Raw genomic sequence first — 24440 nt, forward strand, 5'->3', positions numbered from 1 at the left:
TTAATCCCTAAGTTTAAAAAAAAAAAAAAAAAAAAAAGTAAAAAAAAAAAGAGGGAGCAGAGCTCCCAACGGGATCCCTAGCTTTTTCTTATTTATATTCTAGGTAAATTACTTCAATTGTTGAGTTTTGGACTCTTTTAAAATTAGGGATGCTTGGTGGCTTTGGCCAAGTTAGTTTGGACCATACGAGGGATGTAATCGGTCTGGTATGATTCGAGAGGATTTTAGATTGAAAAATTCAATCGATCATTTTTATTTGATAGGATCGAGCCAATTATTCCTATAGATTGGATCGGACTGTTAGCTAACGGTTTGGTCAGTCCGATTCGGTCTATAAATATTTTTTTCTTCTTTTTTCTTTTTTTGATAGAAAAATTAATATAAAAAATTAATTAAATAAATAAAATTAAAATTAAATGAGTTCTTTGATATTGATTATGTAACTAACTCATTAAAAACAAATTATTTATATTTATATTTATCAATTTATGATGTTAATAATTACTAACTTACTAACTCAGTATTCATAATGGCCTATATTCAATTTTAACATTTTATTTATAGTTAATGAATATTAATTAATTTTATTGTCCATAGATTCTCCATGCTAATACACAAATGTAATTATGCATCATACGATATATTAGTTAATTGATAGCATATTAACATTTGGATAATGCTACTCAGACCGAGGTTTCTAATCGAGAAAGTGACCAACAAGTACAAATGTACTTTTTCATTTTTTTTTTAATCATTTTTTATATACCTTAAAAAAATTTTTTAAAATAAAAAATATATCAATTCACTAATAATCACTTTCTTAATCATCAAGTTAAAAAAATAAAAATAAAAATTACAATCGGTCAATTTTATCAGTTAAGTAGTATTTTTCTTAACATTTTATATATGATTAATAATTTCATTATATATATGTATTATATTCTTCATGCTTACTTGCGGCTTAGGTATCTTAAAAAAAATACTTAATTACTTTAATTTGGTATAAATAGTAGAGTATGTATCTACATATAATAGCATTGATTTATAATATGATATATTAGTTAATTGATAGCATATATTATTTAACATTTTATATGTTCAATGGTGATCCATTAGATGAAAATTAGATAATTAACTTATATAACTATTATATAAAATAATATATTATATATAATAATAATTAAAAAATATATATATACACATTCGGTCAGTCTTGGTCCGGTCTAGTCCAAAACAATACACCCCGAGACCGGATAGATTATCGAATTTTTCTACATGTTGGGACTGAGACCGACTAATAAGACTATCAGTCCGGTCCGGTCCGACTTTTATGGTCCGGACCGATAGTCTTACAGCCCTAAACCAAATGTCATAAGGCTTGGTTTCCAAATGAGAGAATCAGGTTTGAACGCCCTACTAGGGTAGTAAATTGGTCCGGTTTAGTGAATTTTCGGTCCATCATTTTCTCTGGACCGGACTGGTAGTTATCGGTCCGTTCGGTCCAACCTAATTATTTTATTATTTTTTTAAACTATAATTATATTTATGATATTGATAGTTATTACTTACTGACTTAAACTTTCTTCTTTAGTATGCATAAATATTAATAATGTCATATATTTTTTATATGGTTAATAAATATCAAATAATTTCATTGTACATAAATTATTCATGCTTGCTTCCAAGTATTTAAAAAAAATTACCTAATTATTTTAATTAAGTGTAAATAGTAGAGTACGTATAAATGTTTGATATATTAACTATTTACAAATAATGACATAAATTATCACTTGATTTATGATTTATTATTAATTGATAGCATATATTATTTTATATTTTATATGATCAATGACAATAAATTAAATGAAAATTACATCATTAACTTATATAATTATTATATAAAAATAATATATTAAATTATTGAAAATATTTTTAAAAATATATATAGGGGTTCGGTCTGATTCGGTCCGGACCGGTCCAAAATTTGTAGACCCCGGGACTGGACCGAATTTCATCGGTCCACATATTTTGGGACTAAGACTAACCGGTCCAGAATTCGGTCCAGTCAGTTTTGCTGATTTGGACTGCATTCTTTACAGCCCTACTCCCCACCCCTTGTATTAAAATAAAAAATAGGAATGTTTAGGGAATGAGATGAGATAATAATAAAAAATAAAAAATAAAAATCTATGAATAATAGTAAAATGGTTTGTGAATAGTATAAAAATGATTTGAGTTATAATATTTTATGGAGTTTTGGAAAATGAATGAGAAAAAGTGGAATAAAAAAAATTATAAAGTTAAAATATCGTTATAACATAATTTTTAATATTATTTTTGTTTTTGGATTTGAGAATTATTTTTTGTGTTTTGTTTAAAATTTTTAGAAAGTTGTAACAATTAGGTAATGATTAGATAAAAGAGTTGAAAAATTAAAAATTTGTAATTGAAAAATGTTTATATTTGAGTGATATTTGAGAAGAAAATGAGATGAGGTGAGATGAGATAAGATGAGATGAAATAATCTCATTTTCCAAACAACCCTATCTATTTCAAACACAAAAAAATAAAAAATAAAAAAGTTTTGCTACTCATCATACTTACTTAGAACTTACATCTATAGGTCAAGTTTCAAAATTCTACTCACCCAAAAAAAAAAAAAAAAAAAGTTTTGCTACTCATCATCCCACACACTTATTTTTATTTTATTTTTCTGTTTTATTCCTTCTAAACTAATTGAGTTCGTCTACTCATCATCTATACATGATTACACCCAAACTATTACACGGTGGTATAGTATGGTTCAAGGTGTCAATTCACAGGAAGTCGAAAGAAATACTACAAGATGCAAGCTTAAGGGAAAAGATTAAATGACAATATGATAAGAATATGGAAATTCTACCTAAAACATATAATTAAAATGAGATTAGGGCACAGATAAAAAGATATCTAAAACTTCAAGCTTCCATCAACCGGATCTAATACTTTGAGTTTTTCAATTCAAACTATATACACAATTAAGAATTATAACACCAAATTCCTAATTGAAATATATGACATTATATTCATCTACTTTCTTAAATTTGATTATAGAATCTATTCCTCCATTTACAAACTAAAATTTTCATATTTAAAAATGAGTATCAGATCTAAAGACGACACTATGTTCACAAACAATAATGTAGTGAAAGATCACATCAATGAGATGAAAAATAATAGTTTAAGTCACAATCATATATTCATAATCTTATAGCTCAACGAAATCAAATCATATCAAGATTTAATATAATTGTCTCAAACTTATAAAAATTCAAAATAAATAGAGAATTCAGTACTAGAATATTAAATATTAAAACTAAATCTATGAATTGATATAAAATCAAAATATGTTTACCAATAAATTTCTACCTAGATTTTACCTAAGATTTAATTCTCCTATGGAGAGTCCTATCCTCCATTGAAAGTCTCTGATCGTTTGAATTTGAATTTAAATCTGGTTGATATTTTCTTACGTGTTGTAGTCCACCTATCCCCATCCATATTTAATATTTCAAAAGTCCACTATCGGTTGAAAGTGAAACTCCTACTCGATTTTATCCACCTGCTTCACGTCTTCGTGGTGATGATTTAACCTCTATCTCAATGCATGAGATTTCCTTTTGAAAAGTCTTTCTATGTAGTCCACACATTTCCCACCTACCAACCGGTCAACATCTTCATATTTGAAATTTCAAATACATTTCACCCATTCATCTCACCAATTCATCATACATCCCATATATCTATTGATTCTTTTATAAAGTCTTGCTCTGTTGAAAGTCTTCTTAACATTGTGCTTTGACTCTCGTTTGAATGTGTGCTACGACCTCAACTTTGAAATTATATAAAAATATGCTTAAAAATATCTCAAAATAAATAAAAATTAAATTCAAGAATATAAATTAATTCCTAAGATTTCTATTCACATTTTAACATTTTAGCCAAATAATAGGATATTTAAAATGCACTTTCGTACACTTATCACACCCCCTACTTATTTATTGCTAGTCTCTAGCAATTTCTATATAAAATAGATGAAAGATGCTAAAGAAAATTACTAAAACAAGCCACAAATTTACATTTTCTAGATTTACATATTAAAACAATGAAAGGAATCCAATAACCCATCAAAATCAATCTACCTATAGCAATTCACAGAGTGTGTGTTCTCCAAGCCATATTCATCTTACCACTAATCCTGACACATGCAACATCAAGAACATCTTAAGCAAAATGTTTAACTCCATAACTCATGGATATAATAGTGTTTTGTATAAGAGCTCTCTCAATGGAGTTGACAAGTGGTGTGCAAACAATCATATGGAGACTTAGATAATTATGAACAAGCAACAAGCAAGTATTGATCTTATGATAGGAACACTAATAAATAAGAATTCAACCATTATTTTCACACGCTTACTTGGGATCAGAACGGTCAAAACAAAAGCTTGTAATGTGACTTTGATTAGACTATATATATATATATATATATATATATATATATAAGGAATGAAAGAAAATGATTCAAAAACTTCGAAGTCCATATCTAAGGAATCTTATTAAATATCTCAATAAACCACATTCCTCATTTGATGTAGTCTTCAGCCTTTCAAATCATCAAATAATGTCTCTTTTTCTTTTTTCTTTTTTTTTTCATTTATTTTTTTATAATATAATTTGTTGAATAAGTATATGTCACCTTAGTATTCTGCTATTTTTACCCAGCCTTTGTATTTATGCTTTTGAAGCTAACTCACTTGAACACCTAGTAACTCATGTTTTTCCCTTTTTTCTCTTTTTTTTTTTATTATTTGCAAAAAAAAAAAAAATCACATCTAGTACACTTCGAAGTAACAAGAGTAGGAGAAATCAGTGTATAGGTTATACTCCAATGTGGAGAGGTATGGATAATATAGGTATATGAAAAGAAGAAAAAAAAGGTTATATGTGTTTCTTGGCTCAAAGTTGGCTACTAGGGTCTATAATTGAAAGGGTTAGCTTGAAAAACTCAAACGTTAATCCTAAGTTGACCTTTATCATCCAAAGTATATTCGTCATTACACCACAAACCATGTAATAATATTTTCAAAAGAATTGCCCAATTCAAAAAATAAATGAACGATTTTCACAATTTTCAGCATGTATTGGCTGTGAATCTTCTCCAAAACTCACACATAAAGACTCAAGTAAAAGATTTTTCTAGATACATGTGTCAAACCACCATCTTATCACAAAACTTGGATGAGTGCATTAGATATCCTATTAATACCTCAGCATAATGATTAAGATGAGTTTGTTAAATTCACTAAGATGGCTGTGTATGAAAATGAGCACACATGTTAAAGGATGTATCTGTAATGCTACTAAAAAAAATTATGTCACATGTAAAAGTGCCACAGAGTTCAACAAGCATTTGTAAATGCATAATTTGCACCACCCTTAAGTTAAACGAAGCATTGTCCTCAATGTTTAAGAATCAAAATTGAATGTATAGTAACTGAAGAGGGTAGAATACACCTGATGTGTGACAAAGGCAGCCCGGTAAGCATAAGAGATGGCAAACTAAAATGTTAAAATGACACAATTCTTCAAACAGAAAACAACAACAAACAAAAAGAAAGAAAATGAACGGAAAGAAAATAAAAGAAAAAAATAAAAAAAATACCTACATGGTAGGGTCAAGGTTGATAGACTGGGTCTGCAAGTGGAATGTCTTCCACTTCACAAACTTATCTATCAATAAGTATTTTTAAGCGTTGACTATTTACTTAAAGACCTGGCCATCCCTAGGGTTTTTTTATTTCTATACCCTCTTTTCAAAAACATGTTTCACTACAAAAGGGTCAGTCTACCAGATTGTGAAGTCTATAATCATATAAGTATATTCGGTCATTTGGCTTAAACGTCTTCCTAAGAATATTTTTATCATGAAACACTTTCACTTTAGCCTTATAGATTTTAGAATTCTCACAAGTATCATTTCTCAACTCCTTTAACTCGGTCAACTGAAATTTTCTAAATTTATCTGTCTCTCTTATGTCAAAATTAAAATGTTTGATGACCCAATAAGCTTGATGCTCGAGCTCTTCAAGAAGGTGACAAGGTTTTCCAAAAACAAGCCTATAAGGTGACATACTTAATGGAATTTTGAAAGCTATACAGTAGGCCCAAAATGCATCAACTAATCTTAAAGACCAATCTTTGCAATCAAGGTTTATTGTTTCTCTAAGATTTGCTTAATTTCCCTGTTGGCAAGTTCTACTTGTCCACTTGTCTAAGGATGGTAGGCAGTAGAAATTTTATGAACAATCTTATACCTTTTTCATCAAAGCCTCAAATGAACGGTTGTAAAAGTGTGTGTCTCAGTCACTAATGATAGCACGTGGTGTACTAATGATACTGTCTTATTTTCTTTGTTCCTACAAGTTGTTGCCTCTACCCATTTTGACACATAATCTATTACTACAATAATATATTGGGATCCAAAAGGAGGGAACGATCTCATGAAATCAATACCCCACTAATAAAAAATTTCAATCACTAAGATCGAGTTTAAGGACATCATATTACGACAGGATAAAGCTCTTAGCTTTTGACACTTTTCGCATGAGCGATGTTCGCATAAAAATATATCTGCAAGTGCACATAATCGTAACAAATAGTAAAGTGTTTTAAAGAAAAAGGTTATCGAACTCACATGGAATAATTATGCTATTGAGTATTGAAATTGACTAAAATAATTACTATTTGGAAAATCAAAATTTGAAGAATGATTTATCTAAATTATACTGAAGAGAAGAGCATTAAAATTAAGATTTTAAAAATAATAAGAAAAGATCTAAAACATTTGATTTTACCTAGCAAATCCCACACAACTTATTCTTCCTTGTTATATAATCTCAATTTTTTCAAGTTGATGATAAAAATCCCTTAACTATTTAATATTTTCTCTCAAATAATATCAAAAATATCTTCAACTAATAATTCTATATTAGTTGGAGACTCATTGTTCTTTGAATTTTTCTTGAAAATCACACTGGTCGCGATAAAGCTTCTCTGCTTTCGCTCAACTAATGGTATTTAATCCTAGAGCTTTAATCACAAATTACCTCTCGGTCTCATTGCAATCCAAAAGATCGAACAATAGTTAGCTAGAAAATTGTAAGTATTAAGAACAATGAATAAACTCTCAATCATGGAAATATTTAAAATAAAATAACTTAGAATATAAATTGTGTTTAATGCTAGACTACATCAAAACTCTAGAAAATAGAATTAGCTCATAATGAAATTAAAAAGAAAAAGAATAAAACTGGTGTTCTTCGTTGGAGTTAGTTGATGAAGCATGCAGCTCTCGCCTCTGCTTCCCTAGATTGGCCTCCTTGAAAGAAACTCAAATAATAAACTTTAAAATATTGAAACCTAAACTCAGACTCTCTAAAACTCAAAACTAAAAAAAAAAACTCAAAAACCAAAGACTAAAACTTAAACTAAGATTAAGAACCAAGACCCTCTATTCATCTCACAAGACGGGATTAAATAGATGTCAAAACTCAAATCCGGAAATAAAATAAATGTGATTACAATCTAGCCTAATAATATGGAAAATAGTTTCTAAAAATAGATGTTAACATAAAAGGAAATTATCCCAATAATATCGGAATTATCTAAAATGGAAGACTCAGTGATATGCGGCTGAATTGCGGAGTTCGAGAGGATTCGGTCGCCAATAGATTGATTGCGAAACTCAGAAGGGTCCCACCGGATAGATGCTGTGTGTGCGCTTAATATAACTATGATGGAGGTCACAAAATAAACGGGCGTGGAGGTCACAAAGACCACACGGCCATCTCCTCGCCTATCGAGTGAAAATACCTTCGACTGGATGAAAGACTCATTTCACCTTCTCTAGTTGTTGCCCACAATATCGTTTAGGTTGGTCTTTTCAATTAATCGTTTAGACTAGTCGCACAATCTAACCGCCTAGAGCCTTGTTGCCAAGTCTTCGCACCTTCTGGTCGCGCCTTCTGATCGCGAGTCTCATCGCCTACCGAGAAAGATCTCTTTACTACCCACGGGACAAGGCTCCTCGTCCAAATCTCATCGGTTCTCTTCAGATCTTGCTGCCTCTCATTGGTCTAGATTAGTAGTCTCTTCTTTTATACTACAATGCTCTCATTTTGTACTAAATCTTCTCATTCATTCAAATCTAAAAAAATAAATAAAAATATGCAGAAATAAAATAATATCAATAGTAGTGATATTTTTCATAAATAGAAGAGTGATCAAAATCACATAAAAATAACACTTATCAAGCAACAATATATGTTTGCATCTTTAAACAAGGTAGGCCAATAAAATCCATACTGTAGAATTTTTGTCGTTATTTTTTTTATTGAAAAATGGCCCCCACAAGTTTGGGTATGACAAAGTTCTAAGACGCTAGCAATCTCTTTATCAGGGATGCAACGCCTTATAATTTGGTTAGAGTAATATTTGAAAAGAAAAGATTCATTCTAATAGAAATTGTGTACATTAGCCATGAACTTCCTCTTGTCTTGCGCGCTCCAATCTGTCAATATCTCGTCTGCAGTCAAATAATTCACAATATGAGCAAACCATGATAAATAGGAAATAGGCAAGAAATACTCATCTGAAAAATCATTCATAATTGGCAAGTGGTCAATGGTGTCCTCAAATGTGAGCCTCGAGAGATAGTCGGCCACTACATTTTTAACTCATTTCTTATCTTTGATGGTGATTCAAATTTTTGCAAAAGTAAAATCCATCATATTAATTGTGCTTTAGCATCATTCTTTGTGAGAAGGTACTTAAGGGTTGTATAATTTGTGAAAATTATAATAGGAGAACCAATAAAGCAAGTACGAAACTTGTCTAAAGCAAAAACTACAGCTAGCAACTCTTTTTCAGTGGTTAAGCAATTCATTTGAGCATATTTAGAGTTCTACTAGTAAACGACATAGGGCTTCCCTTCCATTCGCTGTCCAAGGACAACACCTACAATATAATCACTAGCTAACATCTTTAAGTAGGAGGTTGTATAGCAGTCTAAATATGGTAGAAAAATTCAATATGAGCCTCCTATAAAAACTTGCATGACCAAGAAATGATCTAACATCCTTTACTATCCTAGGTGTAGGTAACTTAGAAATTAATTCAATTTTAGATTAATCAACCTATATCTCATTGAAAGAAATAATATGCCCTATGACAATACCTGAAAGTAACATAAAGTGACAATTTTCTCAATTCAAAACCACTTTCTTTTCCTTACAACGGGTCAACACTCTCTTCAAATTCAACAAGCATGCATAAAAAAAAAGTTTCAAAAATAGTCAAGTCATCCTTAAAAACTTTCATGCAATTTTCAATCATGTCACTAAAATTGCTCATCATGCAGCATTGAAAAGTGGTTTTATCTTGGTCTTCTAATGCAATTTCAATTTGACAGTAACCAGAATAACCATCCAAACAATAATAAAATGGGTGACCAGCTACATAATCAATGATTTGATCAATAAAAGGGAGGGAAAACCATCTTTTCAAGTGGTGGCATTCAATTTTCTGTAATCAATACACATCTGCCATCCAATCACAAGTTTTGTAGGTACTAACTCTCCTAATTCATTCTTCACAGTAACGCCTGACTTTTTTGAGACAACCTGCGTAGTACTAACCTATTTACTGTTAGCAATATGATATATAATTTATGCATATAACAGTTTCAACATTTCATTTTTTACCTCTTCTTTTATGGTAGGACTAAGTCTGCATTGAGAGTCTCTACGATAGCAAGTTCTTTCCTCTAAATTAATTTTATGAGAACAGACTAAGGGGTTAACACCTTTGATATCTGCAATGCTCCTATGGCTGACTTGTGCACATTTAAAGTTTAAAGTAATTGCTCACCTTAAAATTCAGACAATTCAGATGAGATAATAACAAGAAAACTATCACCTCAACCAAGGAAATCATTTTATAAACCCTTAGGCAAATGTTTCAATTCAACTCTTGGTACTTCCATACTTGAAGGAATCTATTTTTCACTTTTCTTAGGCAACTCCTTAAATTTCGGTTGCCAAATCCGAGTGCCATAATCCTATATTTCATAAAAAAATAACACAAATATCAACAACATCAAACGAATCACTAATAGTACCAAAATCAAAATTAACAACAAAATATTCAAGGGATCAGAATTATGAGTTGTGTGAACTCTCTTGTCTATGATTGCGACAATCATGTACGTTTGGTAGTACTCATTATCCTCTTTTGGCTGTTTACCAATATGAAAAATATTTACCTCGAGAGTTATATTCCCAAAAGAGAGTTTCATTATACCATTCCTGCAATTAATAAGAGCATTAGCAGTAGTAAGGAAATGTCTACATAAAATTAAAGGAATTTTAGAACTAGAGTCAACAACAAAACTCGTGTCAAGATTAAGAAATCAACATGATAATAAAACTTATCAATTTAATCAAAACATCCTCCACCACACCCCGTGGTATTTTGATTGAACAATCAGCCAATTGCAATACCATAGTAGTTGGTTTGATTTCTCCCAACCCTAGCTATAAATAAATGGAATACAACATCAAATTTATCCTAGCTTTTAAATCTAGCAACGTTTGCCCAAACTCATGATTCTCAATATTACATGCAATGGTTGGACAACCAGGAGCCTTATACTTAGGAGGAATTCGTTGCTCAATTAGAGCACTAACTTGCTTTGTCAGGAATGTTGTATTCTTAATATGGTGATTTCTTTTAACTGTACACAAATCTTTCATAATTTTTGTATAAGTAGGAACTTGTTTAATAACATGCAAATGAGCGAGACTAATTTTTACCTGCCTCATGTTCTCTAAGATTTCATTACTAGGATCTAAAGTTCGCATACTCGATTTTAAAGTTCGAGGAAACTTTGCCTTAACTGGGCTCTTTATTACCTCGGCTTCCTTGGACAACTCAGCATCACCATTGCTTTGATCATTTTCAACATCTTCTGACTTATTAGTTGTTGTGATGTGTAAGGATTTACCACTTTGTGTCACAATGGCATTGACATCTTTCAAATTTTCTTACGTGGAGCACTCTTGAGTTAGGTGATCTATCCAACCACACACAAAACCCAGTCTAAAGGACTTTACATGAGTAGCTATATGTGTTGGTTCTAAATCTTTAGTTTTTAACACCTCTAACTCCCTAATAAGTATTTTAACTTTAGCTTTTAGGTTATCATCTTTTCTAAGATGGTAAATTCCACCACAATTTAGATTTCCAGCAGGCCATGACCTATTTGCACTCTCAGTAGCACTAGGTCCGATCCAAGTGTGAGCTTTTTCAGCAAGCTCATTGAGATATTCTATAGTCTCATTTGGATTTTTCTGAAAAAACTCACTATTACACATCATCTCTATGAATTGACACTCTCTAGGTGTAAGTCCCTCATAGAAGTAACTAACTAAGCACCAGTTCTCATACCCATGGTGAGGATACATACTTAACAACTCCTTAAACCTCTCCCAAGCCTGATACAAAATCTCACTATCCTTTTGTGCAAAAGTGGAAATCTGGCTCTTTAAAGCATTGGTCTTATGTTGGAGAAAATATTTATTAAAGAAGACCCGTGTCATCTCATTACATGATCCTATTGATCGTGATCTTAGTGAGTACAACCAGCTCTTTGCTCTATCATTCAAAGAGAAAGGAAATAACTTAAGTTTCACAACATCATCTGTAGCATTATGACTATGGAAAATCGCAACTACTTCCTCAAACTCCCAATGTGCAAATAAAGATTTTCATTCTCTAAACCATGAAATGTGGGAAGTAGTTGTATCATCTCTGTTTTAAAATCAAGTTGACGAGTATTGGCTAGAAACATGATGCATGATGGTGTGGCTGTGCGTATAGGGTGGAGGTAATCCTAAAGAGTTCTAGGGAGTTGATTCTTGTATTCACTCATTTCTTCAGGACTAGATGAATTGTCAAATAAATAATTTAAGAAATTTGATTCTGACTCTAGCACAGACCTACAAGCAAATCTACTCAAAGTGTCCCTATATTTGTGCATGCAAGGTGAAAAAACTAAAAACTAAAAAAAAGTTACTACGAAAATAAAAAGAAAAAAAATAATGCAGAAACCTAAAAGAGGGAACGAAATTACCACATTTACAAACTGCTGAAGTAAATTATGGCTTGTATTGATTCTTGCACCGTAATCCCTGGCAGTAGTGCCAAAATTTGATTACGCACAAACTATTACGCAGTGGTATAGTATAGTTCAGAATGTCGATCTATAGGGAGTCGAAAGAAACACTACAAGATGCAAGCTTAAGGGAAAGGATTAAACGACAATATAACAAGAATATAAAAGTTCTACCTAAAGCATGCAATTAAAATGATATTAGGGCACGGATAAAAAGACAAATAAAGTTTCAGGTTTCCATCAACTGGATCAAATACTCTGACTCTTTCAATCTAAACTATATACAGAATTAAGAATTATAACACCAAATTCCTAATTGGAAGATATGACATTATATTTATCTACTTTTTCAAATTTAGTTCTAGAATCTATTTCCCCATTTACAAACCATAATTTTCATATATAAAAATGAATTTCAGATCTAAAGACGACACTATATTCACAAACAAAGATCACATCAATGACATGAAAAATAATTATTTAAGTCACAATCATTTAGTCATTATTCCATAGCTCAACGAAATCAAACCATAGTAAGATTTAATATAATTATCTCAAACTTATAGAAATCTAAAATAAATAGAGAATTTAATCCTAGAATCTTAAACAATAAAACTTAATTTATGAATTAAAATAAAGTTAAAATATTTTTACCAATCAATTTCTATATTAAACTTTACTCAAGATTTAGTTCTCTATAGAAGAATTGAAAAAGTAAAAATAACATTTTTCTCTTCTTCTTTAGAGTTATTCGTCCCCTGTATGTGCCGTCAAAAAATTGTTATATCAAAAGTCTCTAGCCGTTTAAATTTAAATTTAAATTTCTGACCATTTGAATTTAAATTTAAATTTGGTTGATATTTTCTCACATGTTGTAGTCCACCTAGCCCATCCACATTTAATATTTCAAAAGTCCACCATCGGTTGAAAGTGAAATTCCTACTCGATTGTATCCACCTGTTTCATGTCCTTGTGTTGATGATCCAACCTCTATCTAATGCATGGGATTTCCTTTTGAAAAGACTCTCTATGCAGTCCACACGTATCCCACCTACCAACCTGTCAACATCTTCATATTTGAAATTTCAAATACATTTCACCCATCCATCATATATCCCGATATTTCTATTGATTCTTTTATTCTCTTATAGCATTCTCATTGGATTAGTTAAATCTAATAAGAATTTAGCTATTAAGTCATAAAATAGGTCACATTGAAATAGTTATAATCCAAATATTTGAAATATAGCTACAGTAACATCTAAATTAATTTCCAAATTTGAAACACACTATTCATTCATCAAATCCATTTTATATTATTTCTTTCTCTCTCCCGAATTCATCATCGCTACGTAATCCGAGTTTCCCCTTCCCACGGTTTTCCTCATTCCCTCGCAAAACCCTTCGCCTAGACCTGAGTATTTCATCTTCGACCATACAGACTCACCACCACACCACCACCCCACTTCTCGTCAGCAACAACGGCACAACACCACCGAGCCAACGCACTCCTACTCTCGACGGAAACGACCAAAACCCCTATTTCTCTCGCCGATCTGCTTCTCCGAAGCTAAGGTAATATCTTTTCATGTATAAGTTTTGATTCTCTTGATGATTCCTAATTTTATTCCGCACCTCACCGTCCCTCTCATTCCTCTTCTCCAAACCCTAATCTTTGATTGTGGATGAGTTTAACTGTTTGTGTATCTTCATTTCTATCTCTATTTATGATTGAGGGTTTGGATGTAAATGTATTTCCATGAGGATTACACATCTGTTTGTGTATTCCGAGAAAAATAAAAAATTTATAGAAATATGTTTGTGTAAAAATTCGCTACTCTGTTTCTATTTGTGTATACAAAGAAAAAGCAAAAATTTGTATAGAATTTTAGATGTGTATATTCCTCTACTCCGTTTCGGTGAGGATTGTCCATAATTTATACAAGACCCATTGTAATAGAATAGCAACAATTTAGACACCAAGTTTACATTTGAATAAACTACAACTACGGTAGTTTCTCTACTTTGAAATTTGAAGTTTGTGGTATTTCGGTAAACTTGCTTGTTTAGTTACTATTGCATTGCATAGCATGTTACCTCCAGGTTAGAAACTTGTGGGAATGTGGTTGCTATTGCATTGCTATTTGAAGTTTGTGGTATTTCAGTAAAAAAACAGATTCCCATTGTGCTGATTTTAGTGTAAACAGATTCCAATGGATCACGTCTAATGAACGTACGTCGTCAATGGGAGGCAGATGCTCTTTGGGTAGCCCTTCGATCTCGATGTTGTGTCATTGCTTGCATCATTTGAAGTTCTTGATCAGAATAATCATCATATATAATATGATCATCACTCCAAAAGGGATCCATAGAAAATTGAGTGGTGTGTTGTAGAAAGATTGGAAGAAGGAAGATTGGAAACCTCAATAGGATTTGTTTGTGATGAGTGGGAAGTACTAGGGGTTGGTCTATTTATAGGATTGCTTCAAGACTATTAGTTACAACAATATTTTCATGCAAACGAATATAGTTGTACTGATTTTAGTTGATGATACTATTGTTGAATGGAGGAAAGTTTGGTGAGGAAAGATAGTTGGATGGAAAATAGAGTAGATATGGTTGTTTGATAGAAGAAAGTTTGGTAAAAGAAGATGGCTGGATGAAAAATTTAGTACATATGATTATTATATAAAAGAAAGTTTGGTAAAAAAACTATATGGTAGAAGAAAATTTGGTAAAAAAAAAAATATATAGTTGGACGGGAAATATTGGATTGGTTTGTAAATTAAGACATTTATATAGAATTTTAGATAAGTTTAATTAGACGTTTGTGGTTATAGCATTAAATGACAATTGGAAAAATATAATTTTTTTAACCCATAATTTAATTAGAATATGATTACTAATTAATATATAATATTATGAATAGTAAAATATGATAAAATAAAATATTTTCATAATTAAAAAAATTAAAATATTTTTGAAATTATTAATTACTTATGAATAAATAGTTATTCTAATATAGAGATTTAATGTGAATAGCTAAAGCCAAATTTATCTTTTATTATTTTATTATCATATAATGAAAAAATGGTTATTCCAATATGGAGATTTATGTAAATGGAATAACTAAAAGTTAAATTCATCTTACATTCATAAAAAATGTACTTTAATTTTAGCTAATCCAATGAGAATGCTCTTATAAAGTCTTGCTCGGTTGAAAGTCTTCTTAACATTGTGCTTTGACTCTCGTTTGAATGCGTGTTGCAGTCTCTTTTTTATAGATTCTAAAATTAAATATAAAAAATATATTTATAAATATTTTAAAATAAATAAAAGTTAAATTCATAAAAATAAATTAATTTTTAAAATTTTTATTCATATTTTAACATTCTAGTTCAATAATAAGGTATTTAAAATGTACTTTCGTACACTCATCAACACACTACACATTTGATAAGAGAAAAAGAAATAAAAAATAAAAAATATGAATAATATATAGTGTGGAGACGATGAATTGATTTTTTTGTTTAAAAAAAAAAAGAAGAAAAGTTTCAAAATTGTACTTGTACTGTTATGTTACTCTCCTATGAAAAACGATTGCGTAGCATTTGATCACCACATCATGACAAATAAAAGAAAAGTGTAACATGTCATATTAGGCATAGTCATTTTTTAAAATTTAATAAAAAAATGTATTGTCCGCATGCCACATTAGCATGAAAATTAAAATAATTTTTGTTAGAAAATAGAATAAAGTCACAAATTTAAAAGAATCAACAAAATAAAAAATAAAAAAACAGAAAAACAGAAAAATCTTAGAAAAAACTAAAATTAGAAACCATAAAATTATAAAAATAGTTAAAGAAAACACTTAAAAAAAATAAATCTAAAAAAAAAATTGAAAAAAATTACCAAACAATAAAATTGAGAAAAAAAAAAAAAAAAAAAGAGGTGGCCGTCTATCCCAATCTAGGCCACACAAAGAGATGGCCGACACTTATGGGCCACCCAAGCGGGGGGAGGCAGGGCCACGCCTCGGATAGTCACTTGAGGGCTAGTGGCATTGGCCAATCCATAGTGGGCAGCCTAATCTGGGCCACCCAAATGGGTTGCCCACCGTTGTCGCCACATTTTGCCTTTTTATTTTTATTTCTTTTTAAAAATTCTCTAAATTTATGTTTTATTTTAGTTAATATGTTTTTATCCTTTTCAGGTGTTAATACTTATTTCTAACAACTCTCAATAATTTTTATTTATACTTTTATATGTTCTAGAAATTTAGTTTGTAAATCTGTTCAGTTTTTTATTTTTTATTTTTTTGATAGATTTATAACTCTATTTTAATTTTTAGTTTTTCCCTATTTTACTGATTTCCTTTTTATTGCTTTACCGTTCATATTGACCGTGTATTTTTTTTTTTCTAACTTGAATGCTGATTGCATAATCTACACATGTCTTTTGGTTATTCATGATTGTTAATGCCTAAAATCTTGCCACAAGTCAAAAATAGAGAAAAAGTCGTCCCAATCCACAATGGTGACTCGAGCTTTGATTGGTGTCATCTGTAGCCCACGATGGAGGTTCGGGACGGTGGTACGGTACGCATAAGTACATTCATAACAACGAATAGAAAGTACATACAACAAATGTAAATAGAGAGGAGATACAAATTTACGTGGTTTGGCACAAGACCTACGTCCATGTGTTATTTGGAAGAAAAATCATCTATGAAATAAGTAATTTACAGTCTTTCATGATTTCTCTATCATATCTTGCAGTACAATGGAGTCGGGATCCCTTTAGCCCAGAGCAGATAAAAAATGACATCTCGTCTCCTATTGTTGAAGAAGAAGCCGAACCCTCATTTTATCATATCTTGGATCCCTTTTTATATCGACCTTGGGAGTAGAGAACATCAGCCTTATGTCAACTCACTGTCTCCTTTGCGTGTTTGACCCCCCTTTATCTCTTTTCTTTTTTTTTACCGTCATTTCTCTCTTACATGTCTAAACTCTAACCTCCCCTCTTATCTTGGTCCATGTCTCTTCCTTTCTTTCTCATCTTTTCTTATTTCTTGACGATGGCCCTTTGGTGGGTTCCAATCAATTGTCTCGTTAGTATTTTCGACCAAAGAAAATAACAAAGTTTTGATGAAGTGACCATTTTGAAACTTATAACCATACAAGTGGTAAAGTTATAAATGCCAAAACCTTTTTACGAAGATGAGCACTTTTGGACAAAAAGAAACTTTGGATGAGTAGGGAGACAAAATGGTTTGATATAGTAAGTTGAGATGAGATAAATTGAGATAAAGTTGAAATTTGAATAAAATATTGTTAGAATATTATTTTTTAATAATATTATTATTTTGATATTTGAAAAAATTAAATTATTTATTATATTTTGTATGCAAACTTATAAAATTTATAATAATAAGATGACATGATACATATGAGAGATGGATTGAGATATTAAGATTTCGAGGTCTCAACGCTGAAAGAAGTGAACTTTGGTCTCCTTGCTGCAAGCATATTGAGAGACTCGGATCTCAACTATTGATTAATACACATGCTTCTAAACCTTTCTAAAAAAGGTACCTGTTTTGATATTAGGGACTTTTTTTTTTTTTAAAAAAAAAAGAGCCGGTAGCCATATGGAAGTGGCCCCGTCCCAAGTTTATTAATAAGCCCTCACTTATGGCGGAAGAATACCGTGGTTACAAGCCAAGTATGAGGGAGTTAACAGATAAGAGAAAACAAAAACCTCCCAAATACAAACCAACCTAAGAACCAAAACAGCAAGAAAAATATAACAAAATAGAACTGAAACTAACAGGCCTATAAAAAAGCCTATAAAAATGAAACATGAAAATAAAACTAAACAGGCCTATAACAAAACAATAAAACATCTAAACACACCTAACAAAAAAAAAAAAAAAAAAACAAAAAACCAGAAAACAACAAAAACAAACCTGGAACTCAGACTAACAACGAAAGTACGAAATGCCTAGAAAATCCAGCCACACAATACCTTTTAAATACCTGGAAAAATCTTGGTTGCCGTTATACGTGACATTCAAACCCATTTCGCCTTCTCTAGCAAGAAAATCCGCTGCACTGTTACCTTCCCGCAATTGATGAACCACAACAAAATTGAGCCCCTCAAGTTCCTTGCGCAAAACCTCCCAAAAATCCCAAAGATACCACACAGAGCATTTACCCTTACAAAGCCAATCAACAACAATTTGTGAATCACTTTCAATAATCACATTAATCATATGGAGCCGTTTGCACAATCTAATACCATCCAGAATTGCTTTCATTTCAGCGCCATTATTCGTTCCCACCCCATAATGGGCAGAAAAAGCCCCTTTTACCAGACCATTCCAATCTCTAATAATGCCGCCCCCTCCCGAATTACGAGGATTACCTCTACAACTCCCGTCGCAATTAAGCTTCACCCAGCCCGAAGGAGGTCTGGACCATTTAACAATTTTACTAGGTCTCATAGAAATGCGAGGCCTCTCTAAATTAAAATCTTCCAAAATTTTCAAGTCGTGCATGGATAAATGACTAACAGAGTTAATATTATTCGCCAAAGATTTAATCCACACCCGAACACTTCTCCAAACAATCACAGCCGAATCATACTTTCCATCCATTCTAGCCTTACAATGTCTCTTCCAAAGGCACCAAGTGATGATACAAGGAATTAAACCAACAAGAGTACCTTTAAAAGAGGATTTTTTTGCATAAGAAAACCAGCCAGCTACTCTATTTTTCCACGGAAGACTACGTCTACAAGGGATACCCAAAACAGTATTGGCGTACAACCAGACCTCAAAAGCCACAGCCCCCATAGAAAAAATATGGTCAATATCTTCCATACACCTCCTATCACAACAGTCACACGCGGAGGCAAGAGACACACCTTTACTTTGAACCTGAACGTCCACAGGCAGACAATCCAACCAAATTTTCCACAAACATATAGAAATTCGCTTAGGAAGAAGCTGGTGCCAAAACCAATCATGCCAAGGTAATTCCTAACCTCTCTTTCTCACCACCTCCCAAGCTGTACGAGTAGAAAACCTGCCATCAGTAGAAGGCTTCCACACAAACAAATCCGGACCATGATATTAGGGACTTGAAAAGGAATTTATCTTTATATTTTTAGATTGGAAAATAGCTATAAAAGAATTGTAAGTTAATGTTTATTTTTTCCATAAATTTTAGAGAAAGTCCTTACATTTTACACGTTTTCCCCCATTAAGTTTTCAGTTTTACTAGTTTTTTATTTAATTTTTGTAATATTGAAGTTAGGGCTGTAATTGAAGTTAGGTTTGTTGTATATTGTAAGGGGAATTTTCCCCTCAAGAAGGGCCCACTGGACCTCAGCCTAGAAATCCATAACAAATGATGATCTTACTCAAGTAAGGAGTTAGCTGTCAACCAGGGAGGGGCGTTGACTTGTCAACAAGATAGCCCGACTTGACATAATCGGCGATCTCCCTCGAGAACAGAATATACACAGGATATACGGGAAACACAGAGAACTCTCAATTCATCAGTAACAAAGCATCAACGACTCACATAAACTGGATTGAGGTTCAAGGAGCCACCTCACATTAATGACGTCGTAAACCAAGTCACACTCCACCATCATGAAGCCGATATGGAGCCACGCCGCATTTAAAGATTTTGACAAAATAAACAGTATGGGGACTCCAGACCTCATAGGGACAGGCATGATCTGCTCTTCGAATTGATAGTATAAATAGTTGATCTCAGGTACGAGAAAACTCTCTCTGATCCCTAAACTTTCTTACTTATTTACTACACTCCAAGAACATTCAGAATCTCTCCGACCTCTAGACCGCCCTCTCAAAACTGCATACATTCTTCTCTCTACAGGGTTCGTTGCGAAGACCTGAATTGTTGTAACCTGGCTCAAGGGTGTGCAAAACACAACATCAACATATATATTCCATGGTTCTTAGTTTTATCTCTTATATATAGTAATTGTAGTTAATTAAAATGCTTCCACGTTAATTAATTTGGAGAGAAAATTTATATCCAAATTTTCATAGGTTTTAAAGGGCATGACAAGACCATAACTACAGGTTATAGGTCCGATGACTCAGCCGGCTAGTAAGTATAGGAAATGGGTAGCCGATGACATCACATGTGATATTAGAGAAATTACAGCTCTAAATCAACCACATTACCTACGAACTTGTGTTCCAGAGACTAGACTTGAATATTAGAAATTCTAGATTGGAACTCATAGTAAAATAATTAATTAACGTGGTAGAGGTGAGAATAAATAATAAAATAATGTTGTGTTATTATTGAAAAAAAAAATGAAGTCGCCACGTGGTCGATGTAGAGATCAAGGGCGCTAAACACCATGATATGCCACCACCTGAGGATAATCCACCTCAGGACAAGATACATGCAATGACACAGGTTAATGGCACATTAGATGCAGAATTAGCAACAATTAATTCAATAGCACTTGCTAAATCCACAGTGTCAACCTGATCTACTGCTATATGCATATCATCCTTGCTGCACTTAAGAGAGGTTTCTAACACAATGGCACCCTGGCTTTGTAGGTACCTAAAGGCCTGCCATTAAAGGCAAATAAATGATTGTTAAACCTAAGGTACAATATGAGAACATAAGGTACAATATGCAAGTTATCTATCTAATGAAAAGTGAGGTTGTTATTTGGTGGGATACAAAGAAACAGTTGTTGAGGATGGAGCTGGGCACTCTCGCAGCTCTGTCGTGGGAAAAGGTTAAACAGAAATTTCATAAACAGAAATTTGACAACCCATTGAGAGTGTTCTTTAACCCTTATCATAAGTTGATCCGTCCATCCTATCTTGTTAGTGTTTTCTAACCCATATATTATTTCATCAATTTTGTACCACAAGTTAAGAACAATAGCGACATATAGCAAAACATTAATCCTCAAATCTTTCTAATATTTATCATACTTGAGCTTCACGTTCAACGGCATAATCCGTAAAATAGGATCAATACTTTCGCACAATTATCCAATTGGTCTTTCACCGGACAAGCTTATTGACAATATTCATTGGATGTTAAATATAAAAATTCAAAAATGGTGCATGTCACATCATAAAAAAGCCTAAAAATTTCTAAAAAACCCAAAATATTTTTCCAGTCAACATCATTAAGCTGCCTGATCTCCCTTTGTCCTAATCATAGTGGTGAATATATTGCATGTCTTCATCACCCACGGTATCAAATGTATTTCTATACTACTTGGCAATTTCCAACATCAAGAAGGTTGAGTTACATATTGTATGAGCATCAAGACACAACATCTTCTTACATACAAGACCCACGGCATGAACAAAAGTTTTAAATTTCTCAAATCTAACTAGTGAAGATCTCACAAACCTTACCACATTTCTTACTCTTGCAACTAACTCATGAATATCTTTCAAATCGTCGATCACAATATTATGACTGAGGACATGTGCACAACATGGAACATGCAAAAACTCACCTCCCAATATATACATCTTTTCCTCTCTATCTCTATTCGTCAGATACTCAAGTGTGGTATCGTTTAACGAGGTTTTGACTGCTATTGTCACCACTAGTTCCAAACCCCACTCATTTGTTTCAGACTCCACCACCTTCCTAATAGTTTCACATTTGTGATTGGCGATTAAACAAAACTTAAGAGTCTTTTTGTGTAAACTCCAATTACTATCTATAAAATGAGCAATCAAACACATGTAGTTCAAGTTTTAGACCGATGTTCATGTATTAGTGGTTAGACAGACTCTTTGACCATTCAATAGATTTTTTTAACAAATCCTTCTCTAGGCCGTATATTTTAAGAGCATCCTTTAACTTCTTGTAGCTAGAAGAAATGTTAAACCTAGATCCCAAGTCCTTAGAGTAGGCTTGGAACCCTTCACCCTCTACAAACCGAAATGATAGCTCGTCTATTATGATCATATGAGCTAAAACCCCCCTACACCTCTCCATGTCAAACTTCACAAACCCCTTCAATGTAATTCTCTCCTTACTCCATCAACCATCTTCTTAAGTCCAATCTCCAATATAGACTAATTCTTTTCAAGTATCGAACTTCTTATAGGACTCTTCTTGCATTGTTCTTCAAAATAATTTTTCAGCTAGGAAGTACCAAGTCGTTTATAGTAACATCCATAAATAATACCACAATGATTACATTTTGCTTGTGGGTCATTAGGGTCACCACTCTCTAATTTGATAAATTGTTTGCACATAATGGAAATGGGTTTTTTCTTTGGTGAACCCATGGGTGTAAGGTAAGGGTAGTTGTAAGGGAGGTAGCACTAGTGCTAGTGTTCGGATTTGGAGTTGTGTTATGATCACCTATACTAGCACAATTACCACAAGCTATAGCTCCAACAAATAATCAAACACCTGACATTATGCAAAGTATTAAACTAATTTCGAGTTTTTAAAATTGCACAAAAATTAAAATCATACAAAAATCACACAATCTAGTTTGAGATTTCTAATTGAAGCCCTAACCTAAACCCTAAGCTAATTTAGGAGTTCAATACGAAACCCTAAAGTAGGTTAGGGGTTTGGATTGAACTCCTAGATTATTTAGGGTCTCGGATTCGACATCCTAAAATAATTTAAGGATCTGAACCCTTAGACTATTTTAGGGTTTCAAATTGAAATCCTAAATCAATCCTCAAAATCAACTTGAAACCTAACTTCATCACACAACCCAAGATATACCACACAATTCAACTCCACGACATTTAAAACACAACTTCATCCTCCATTGAAGACAATTTCATCCTCCATTGAAAATATAAAACAATTTGGATTTTGGAATTTCAAACTTAGGGCTAAGATACTTACAAGGTGAGATGGAAAGAAAATGAACTCTACAGTGGCAAGGAGAATCGAGAGAGAGAGAGAGAGATACAGTGGGGGGGGGGGGATTATTAACCCTAAAATGAAACAACGTCATTTTGGGGAGTTTATAAATCTTTTTTTAATATATATGATATGTGTGACGCCCACAGATCTGAAGCGTCGAGACATGCAACATAAAGTTACCTGCCCCCGTTCATGACATATAAGATGCAATGTTTCTAACATGCATATAGCATTATGTAATATTCGCAGCGGATAATTTTTTTTTTTAGCAATACTATGCACCAAATTTATAATATTCCAAATACTTAAAAACATACTTCATACATAAAGATATGCTAAACAACTGAGATCACAACACTAGTCCAAAATGGTTGTGAATAAAAGAGTGCTGGAGATTTAACTCCACAAAATACAAGTAGTAATCTAAGGCAACTACATCTACGTTGCACCGTCGCTTAGTCGACCGTTTCTAGTTGGTCGATTCTCGGTTCTCCTTCAGATCCTGTAACAAGATCTATCATTTGTGAGTAATGGTAGTTGAGACTACCACAATGAGATTTGATTACAAATCTCAGCAAGTTAACAAAAAAAAACCTTCACACAGGTTAATGATGCATGCATGGCAATAAAAACATGAATGTACAATTAAAGTCAATAGTAAACATAACATAACCTGACATAACATGGCATGAAATAATAAGCATAACGTGACTTGACATAACATGGCATGAGCTGACATAAGTTGAACTGAAACTGAAACTTAACTTCACGTGACATAAACTTGAAACTTGACATGAACGTAAACTTGAACATAACATAACGTGAAATATATGAATTTGAAATTTTATTTAGTAGACTTAATCATAAAGTGACCATAAGGGTGCCACACGGGTCCCCCTTAAGTCGTGTATCCCTACCGATTACCTCATCACAACACAGGTGTCTATACTAACTGTGAGGGCGTTAATACGTACTCCATAATTATTGTGGCCCACGTATTCTGCATGTCACAATTGTTGTATCTCACGTAGTGTATGCTCCACAATTATTGTGGCCCCATACTTCATGCTCTACAGTTGTTGTGGTCCCATGAATTATTTGTACCACACTTGCTGTGGACACATGTAAAATAAAGTGTGACTCTATCGGCGTTAATGTCTGGCGCGCTCCGGTGACTAGCTAATTAGGCCCCATTCGCAACTTGTTGACTGTACTTCATCAACTCATGGAAT

General features: G+C 32.4%; 1 non-coding gene across 1 annotated transcript; it reads left to right on the top strand.

The window, feature by feature from the left end:
• The first annotated feature begins 11544 nt into the window (after positions 1–11544).
• LOC121268714 lies at positions 11545–11652 on the top strand. The gene has a single exon (XR_005941226.1). It is a non-coding gene; the product is annotated as a small nucleolar RNA R71 (small nucleolar RNA).
• Positions 11653–24440: the final 12788 nt, after the last annotated feature.

The sequence above is a fragment of the Juglans microcarpa x Juglans regia genome, chromosome 5S (assembly GCF_004785595.1).
Source record: "Juglans microcarpa x Juglans regia isolate MS1-56 chromosome 5S, Jm3101_v1.0, whole genome shotgun sequence".
Classification (NCBI taxonomy): Eukaryota; Viridiplantae; Streptophyta; class Magnoliopsida; order Fagales; family Juglandaceae; genus Juglans; species Juglans microcarpa x Juglans regia.